The sequence below is a fragment of the Bufo gargarizans genome, chromosome 4 (assembly GCF_014858855.1).
Source record: "Bufo gargarizans isolate SCDJY-AF-19 chromosome 4, ASM1485885v1, whole genome shotgun sequence".
Classification (NCBI taxonomy): domain Eukaryota; kingdom Metazoa; phylum Chordata; class Amphibia; order Anura; family Bufonidae; genus Bufo; species Bufo gargarizans.
The window spans coordinates 156801673-156810525 of NC_058083.1; the positions used below are offsets into that span (position 1 = coordinate 156801673).

The 8853-nt window shown below is 43.6% G+C and overlaps 1 long non-coding RNA gene across 1 annotated transcript; it reads right to left on the reverse strand.

The window, feature by feature from the left end:
• Positions 1-7371: 7371 nt before the first annotated feature.
• On the reverse strand, positions 7372-8273 carry LOC122933769. The gene is made up of 5 exons (XR_006388554.1): positions 8232-8273; positions 8022-8149; positions 7811-7938; positions 7600-7727; positions 7372-7503 (listed from the first exon to the last, which is right to left on the reverse strand). It is a non-coding gene; the product is annotated as an uncharacterized LOC122933769 (long non-coding RNA).
• Between the last annotated feature and the right edge of the window lie 580 nt (positions 8274-8853).

Sequence of the window (8853 nt, forward strand, 5' to 3'; positions counted from 1 at the left end):
GAATAAATTAACTGGTAGGCAGTGCTGGGCTCTGGAACCATGGGCGAGGCCGGGCTCCAACGGATCGTGGGACAACCCCTTGGGCTCCTCATCAAGGTAATTTACATAGCAATAAAATCGCTTTTTTGACAAATAAAAGACACACAGACCAGTAAGAGTGGGATCATTTCATACAAAACAAGGAGACTGATGGGCACATATGAATATCTCTGTAGGGTAAATCCTGGTGACAGAATCCCTTAAGTAGAATCGTTGTTTCTGGGCGGCAGATCCCTTTTTACACAGACGATTTGCTCCCCAGAAATGATGACTTAGGTGTTCGCATCATTGATGTTTTCGCCCCATGAATGAGCATTTGCTCATTCGTTGGGTGATGGGTTGCACTGTTAGATTGGCAGTTTATCAGCAATAAGCATTTGTATGAATGTTTGTTCAGTGCCCCAGACCTGTGGGTATCTGCAAGTTTATCGTATGTATTTATGTACCATATTATTGTTATTTGGCAGCATCTACAAGTGAGGTTAACCACCCTGTTCCTCTCCTCTTAGTAGGTGTGGGCTGGCCCTGTTTCTTGCCACTAGAGGGAGTTCCTGTCCAGAGGCAGAGAGGAGAGGAAGAGCTCTGCAGGTTTTCCAGAGAGATCAACTTGATTGTGCCTCAAGTACATCCTTGAAAAGACAGACAGCAGAGTGAACAGCTACAACCAGCATTAAAGACACTGCTGCGACGTGAGGGACTACAGCTAAGACACCTATCACCCAGAAAACTGCTAGGCCAGTACAACAAGTGCTAAAGTCCAGCCAATCAACCTGCCTCCATACTTCCTTACTGGTGCCAGAGAGTACACCGTGACACAACATCTGATCGGGGCCACTACCACTCCCATCCTCTGCACTGGCTCCTCAAGGGCTTGTTGCATTAGTTCTGGATAACTGGCATGCGTAAAGGGACCTGCATGTTGCTTGTAATGTCTTGCATGTTTAAGGTCCTTTATGACAATCATTGATACTATGACACATTGAGACATCTTCCTATCCTCAGACCATTCTGCATTAGGAGATTAAATTCATATAACAGAAATGGTTCTACATCCCCCCACCCCTTTTAAGGCAAGATTTAACCACTTCAGCCCCGCTAGGTGAAACCCCCTTCATGACCAGAGCACTTTTTACACTTCGGCACTACACTACTTTAACCGTTTATCGCTCGGTCATGCAACTTACCACCCAAATGAATTTTACCTCCTTTTCTTCTCACTAATAGAGCTTTCATTTGGTGGTATTTCATTGCTGCTGGCATTTTTACTTTTTTTGTTATTAATCAAAATGTAACGATTTTTTTGCAAAAAAATGACATTTTTCACTTTCAGCTGTAAAATTTTGCAAAAAAAACGACATCCATATATAAATTTTTCACCAAATTTATTGTTCTACATGTCTTTGATAAAAAAAAAATGTTTGGGCAAAAAAAAAAAATGGTTTGGGTAAAAGTTATAGCATTTACAAACTATGGTACAAAAATGTGAATTTCCGCTTTTTGAAACAGCTCTGACTTTCTGAGCACCTGTCATGTTTCCTGAGGTTCTACAATGCCCAAACAGTAGAAAAACCCCACAAATGACCCCATTTCGGAAAGTAGACACCCTAAGGTATTCGCTGATTGGCATGGTGAGTTCATAGAACTTTTTATTTTTTGTCACAAGTTAGCGGAAAATGATGATGATTTTTTTATATATTTTGTTTCTTACAAAGTCTCATATTCCACTAACTTGCGACAAAAAATAAAAAATTCTAGGAACTCACCACGCCCCTCACAGAATACCTTGGGGTGTCTTCTTTCCAAAATGGGGTCATTTGTGGGGTAGTTATACTGCCCTGGCAATTTAGGGGCCCAAATGTGTGAGAAGAACTTTGCAATCAAAATGTGTAAAAAATGACCGGTGAAATCCAAAAGGTGCACTTTGGAATATGCGCCCCTTTGCCCACCTTGGCAGCAAAAAAGTGTGACACATCTGGTATCGCCGTACTCAGGAGAAGTTGGGGAATGTGTTTTGGGGTGTCATTTTACATATACCCATGCTGGGTGAGAAAAATATCTTGGTCAAATGCCAACTTTGTATAAAAAAATGGGAAAAGTTGTCTTTTGCCAAGATATTTCTCTCATCCAGCATGGGTATATGTAAAATGACACCCCAAAACACATTCCCCAACTTCTCCTGAGTACGGCGATACCAGATGTGTCACACTTTTTTGCAGCCAAGGTGGGCAAAGGGGCACATATTCCAAAGTGCACCTTTCAGATTTTGCAGGCCATTTTTTACACATTTTGATTGCAAGGTACTTCTCACACATTTGGGCCCCTAAATTGCCAGGGCAGCATAACTACGCCACAAGTGACCCCATTTTGGAAAGAAGACACCCCAAGGTATTCCGTGAGGGGCATGGCGAGTTCCTAGAATTTTTTATTTTTTGTCACAAGTTAGCGGAAAATGATGATTTTTTTTTTTTTTCTCTTTTTTCCTTACAAAGTCTCATATTCCACTAACTTGCGACAAAAAATAAAAAATTCTAGGAACTCGCCATGCCCCTCACGGAATACCTTGGGGTGTCTTCTTTCCAAAATGGGGTCACTTGTGGCATAGTTATACTGCCCTGGCAATTTAGGGGCCCATATGTGTGAGAAGTACTTTGCAATCAAAATCTGTAAAAAATGACCGGTGAAATCCGAAAGGTGCACTTTGGAATATGTGCCCCTTTGCCCACCTTGGCATCAAAAAAGTGTCATACATCTGGTATCGCCGTACTCAGGAGAAGTTGGGGAATGTGTTTTGGGCTGTCATTTTACATATACCCATGCTGGGTGAGAGAAATATCTTGGCAAAAGACAACTTTTCCCATTTTTTTATACAAAGTTGGCATTTGACCAAGATATTTTTCTCACCCAGCATGGGTATATGTAAAATGACACCCCAAAACACATTCCCCAACTTCTCCTGAGTACGGCGATACCACATGTGTGACACTTTTTTGCAGCCTAGATGCGCAAAGGGGCCCAAATTCCTTTTAGGAGGGCATTTTTAGACATTTGGATCCCAGACTTCTTCTCACACTTTCGGGCCCCTAAAAAGCCAGGGCAGTATAAATACCCCACATGTGACCCCACTTTGGAAAGAAGACACCCCAAGGTATTCAATGAGGGGCATGGCGAGTTCCTAGAATTTTTTTTTTTTTGCATAAGTTAGCGGATATTGATTTTTTTTTGTTTTTTTTCTCACAAAGTCTCACTTTCCGCTAACTTAGGACAAAAATTTCAATCTTTCATGGACTCAATATGCGCCTCACGGAATACCTTGGGGTGTCTTCTTTCCGAAATGGGGTCACATGTGGGGTATTTATACTGCCCTGGCTTTTTAGGGGCCCTAAAGCGTGAGAAGAAGTCTGGAATATAAATGTCTAAAAATGTTTACGCATTTGGATTCCGTGAGGGGTATGGTGCGTCCATGTGAGATTTTATTTTTTGACACAAGTTAGTGGAATATGAGACTTTGTAAGAAAAAACAAAAACAAAAACAAACAAAAAATTTCCGCTAACTTGTGCCAAAAAAAATGGCTGAATGGAGCCTTCCCAGGGGGGGAGTGATCAATGACAGGGGGGTGATCAATGACAGGGGGGTGATCACCCATATAGACTCCCTGATCACCCCCCTGTCATTGATCACCCCCCCTGTAAGGCTCCATTCAGACATCCGCATGATTTTTTACGGATCCATGGATACATGGATCGGATCCACAGAACGCATGCGGACGTCTGAATGGAGCCTTACAGGGGGGTTATCAATGACAGGGGGTGATCAGGGTAATCAGGGTGATCACCCCCCTGTCACTGATCACCCCCCCTGTAAGGCTCCATTCAGACATCCGCATGATTTTTTACGGATCCATGGATCGGATCCACAGAACGCATGCGGACGTCTGAATGGAGCCTTACAGGGGGGTTATCAATGACAGGGGGTGATCAGGGTAATCAGGGTGATCACCCCCCTGTCACTGATCACCCCCCCTGTAAGGCTCCATTCAGACATCCGCATGATTTTTTACGGATCCATGGATACATGGATCGGATCCACAAAACGCATGCGGACGTCTGAATGGAGCCTTACAGGGGGGTTATCAATGACAGGGGGTGATCAGGGTAATCAGGGTGATCACCCCCCTGTCACTGATCACCCCCCCTGTAAGGCTCCATTCAGACGTCCGCATGATTTTTACGGATCCATGGATACATGGATCGGATCCGTAAAAATCATGCGGACGTCTGAATGGAGCCTGACAGGGGGGTGATCAATGACAGGGGGGTGATCAATGACAGGGGGTGATCAGGGAGTGTATATGGGTGATCACCCGCCTGTCATTGATCACCCCCCTGTAAGGCTCCATTCAGACGTCCGCATGATTTTTACGGATCCATGGATACATGGATCGGATCCGTAAAAATCATGCGGACGTCTGAATGGAGCCTTACAGGGGGGTGATCAATGACAGGGGGGTGATCATTGACAGGGGGTAATCAGGGAGTGTATATGGGTGATCACCCGCCTGTCATTGATCACCCCCCTGTAAGGCTCCATTCAGACGTCCGCATGATTTTTACGGATCCATGGATACATGGATCGGATCCGTAAAAATCATGCGGACGTCTGAACGGAGCCTGACAGGGGGGTGATCAATGACAGGGCGGTGATCAATGACAGGGGGGTGATCAGGGAGTTTATATGGGGTGATCAGGGGTTTATAAGGGGTTAATAAGTGACGGGGGGGGGGGGTGTAGTGTAGTGTAGTGTAGTGTGGTGTTTGGTGGGACTGTACTGACCTACCTGAGTCCTCTGGTGGTCGATCCTAACAAAAGGGACCACCAGAGGACCAGGTAGGAGGTATATTAGACGCTGTTATGAAAACAGCGTCTAATATACCTGTTAGGGGTTAAAAAATTCGGATCTCCAGCCTGCCAGCGAGCGATCGCCGCTGGCAGGCTGGAGATCCACTCACTTACCTTCCGCGCCTGTGCGCGCACGTTCACAGGAAATCTCGCGTCTCGCGAGAAGACGCGTATATGCGTCCAGGAGGAATAAAGCAACCACCTCCCGGACGCATATACGCGTACAGCGGTCGGGAGGTGGTTAAAGGGGTTTTCCAAGATTTTGATAGTGATGACCTATCCTCAGGATAGCTTATCATTATCTGATCGGTGGGGGTCAGACACCTGGAACCACTGCCGATCAGCTGTTTGAGAAGGCAGTAGCACTTGCAGTAGCGCTGTGGCTTTCTTGCAGTTTTCCTTAGGCCATGTGACATCACCTTCATCTGTCACGTGGCCTAGGCACAGCTCGGCCCCACTGAAGTGAATGGGGCTGAGTGCGATACCAAGCACAGCCGCTATACAATATATGGCGCTGTGCTTGGTAAACTGCGAGAAGGTCACAGCACTCACAGGAGCGACGATGCCTTCTCAAACAGCTGATTGGTATGGTTCCCGGGTGTTGGACCCCCACCAGATACTGATGACCTATGCCCTTTAGGGTGCATTCACACGACCGTATTTTTGGGTCCGCATCCATAGTTTCAATCCGCGGCCCCGCAAAAAAAAGATAGAGCATGTCCTCTTTGAGGACAAGAATAGGCATTTCTGTCATAGGGCCGCCTACATTCACATGTCTGGTATCCGTGTTTTGCAGATCCGCAATTTGCGGACTGCAAAACATATACAGTCGTGTGAATGTAGCCTTATAGGGACAGTTTGATGCAGTAGGATTGTATCCTATAATCAAGAATAGTATAAGGGAAAGACAGTGTGCACCAACTGAACTATGGTTTAGCCTACAAACTAGAATTATCTTCTCTGGTAAAAATAGGTCACAATATTTGGGGCCTTCTCCCTCCAGAGCATCAGGTTTGAGTCTGCCACGTTGCAGCTCCTATCTGGAAGTGGTCTGCAAACACTTGCAATACTCAGGGCAGTTTCCTCGCCGGGGTGAGCACTCACTCTCAAGTCAGTGGTGGCAGTCCAGAGCAGAAACACGGTGTAGACATGAGTCCTTCACTGTCCCATCGGATCTCAGAGTCTCGCCTATTAGTGAGTCCAGCTCAGGTGTACTAAGTCTCAGAAGCAGTCCGCCATACACACTAGCTCAAAAACCATGAGGTTCTCCATGTCCTCCTTTTTATAGCCTGTCCCAAACTAGGACACAACCTGCGTTACCTCATGTCCAGTGCCACAGCCTGAAAGGTACAGTACATCCCAATTACAGTGCCTGCTAAGTAATTTATGTCAGTCTTCACACGCAATCGCTCTGTCTAGACTCTAGAGCAATGTGTATAACATTCGCATATAGCATTTCACATTGTACATTACATAACATCATATAAAGGTACAGTTCAAGAGTACGGGTTTGCTGGTGGGGGTGGTAACTGCTCTGACAGTCTTCATAGGGACATCCCTCTAGCTAAATAATATCAATTTAATTATAATTTGTTATAATATAATACAGTATTAAAATTACATTTTGTATGATTCTCAAATAAAGCTAATCTCCACTCATAGCTTAAAAAACTATTATTTTTTAATCCCAGATGTAATATTTCATATATGTGGCTTGCATTACATTAGGCCACTGAGGATCCTTGTATACGCCTTGATTCCATGCCATAGAGAACTGATCTATGATAAACGTAACTGGATCTGGCATTAACAGATGTTAGATGGTCCCATTGACAACAATGAGGTCCGGTGGAGATCTGGTTGCTACCTGGAAAATATGCCAGGATTCGGCCAGACAAATGCAGGATTCGGCCAGACAAAGGCCGACTGCACTATGCCGACAGTGTGCAATTAGCCTTAGGGCCCTTGCACACGACCATATGCCCTCCGAGATATACGGTCCGTGAGTGGGCCATATGTCCCGGAGCGGCATTGATCGTGCGCACGGGAGCACACAGCATCATAGATTACAATGATGCTGTGGACATCAGGCCGCCGCAGGGCTATTGTCCCGCACTCATAAGATCATATCGGTGCTGGACAATAGCCCCACGGGCGGCCCGATGTGCACAGCATCATTGTAATCTATGATGCTGTGCGCTCCCGTGCGCACAATCAATGGCGCTCCCGGACATATGGCCCACTCATGGACCATCAGTGGCGTAACTAGAGTTCTATGGGCCCCAGGGCAAACTTTAAATTGGGGCCCCCCCGCCAAGACTCCACCCCCGCCAAGACTCCACCCCCGCCAAGACTCCACCCCCGCCAAGACTCCACCCCCGCCAAGACTCCACCCCCTCCCGGTTTGAAAGTGTTGTAGTTGAATATTAAATAGAAGGAGATAGGGGTTTTAATTTTTTTTTTTTAATGTTACCATATAAAATATAGAAAAAAATGTTAAAAGCGTTCCAGAACAAAGATTCTCCACATAAGGCATAAAGCTTCTTGACCCATATCTTGGTAAATCACCTACAATTAAAAAATATAATAATCACAGAATATTGGCTGTCAGTTTGGTGCCTAATTAGATAAGAATTTCAAATATAATACATTTTTTTTACTTACTGAAATTTGATTGTGAATAAGTACGAGTTGTGCTTCTTAACAAGAACAGAAATCCAAATAAAACATCAAAATTAACCAGCCAGGTCCAACGAGGAGGCATCAAGTAGAAAGGAACCAATTTGTTCTCACTGTAAGAAAGGAGATGGTAGCATTTATTAAGTGACATAATTAGATATGTTAAATATAAAATTATATACATTTTTTTACTTACCAAAATTTGAATGTGAAAAGGAACGAGTCATGCTTCTTAACCAGAACAGAAATCCAAATAAAACATCAAAATTAACCAGCCAGGTCCAACGAGGAGGCATCAAGTAGAAAGGAACCAATTTGTTCTCACTGTAAGAAAGGAGATGGTAGCATTTATTAAGTGACATAATTAGATATGTTAAATATAAAATTATATACATTTTTTTACTTACCAAAATTTGAATGTGAAAAGGAACGAGTCATGCTTCTTAACCAGAACAGAAATCCAAATGAAACATCAAAATTAACCAGCCAGGTCCAACGAGGAGGCATCAAGTAGAAAGGAACCAATTTGTTCTCACTGTAGGAAAGGAGATGGTAGCATTTATTAAGTTGCATAATTAGATATGTTAAATATAAAATTATATAAATTTTTTACTTACCAAAATTTGATTGTGAATAAGCACGAGTTGTGCTTCTCAACCAAAACAGAAATCCAAATGAAACATCAAAATTAACCAGCCAGGTCCAACGAGGAGGCATCAAGTAGAAAGGAACCAATTTGTTCTCACTGTAGGAAAGGAGATGGTAGCATTTAGTAATTATGTTAAGTATTTTTGATGTTGGTAACATCTGCCTTCTTTTTGATATTAAGCTTTTGTTGTGCAGAAACCAGTGCTGTATTCAAATAGTTCAAAGGCGGTCGTTGTGTTTTAGAGTGTAACAACATCAGAATTGTTTATTAATCTGCATCATTGTTACCAAAAAGAAGGCAGCTAAAATAGAACCAAACTAGTTAACTGTTTAGTACAACCAAAGTTGAATAAATTGAACTGGGTTAGTATGAACTTTGATAATATAACTCCCTGTACCCAACAAACTGCTCACTTACGCAAAATACATATTACTAGAAGTTGCGCCGTCTCGCTTTAGACTCAGCAAATTTGTCAACAATAGCTGGAATGTCCAGTTTTCTTGCTCTTTCATTCTCAATGCTTAGAAGGGCAAGGCCAGAAAGCCGTTGTTGTGACATGCTGTTTCTCAAGTAATTTTTAATCAGAGATA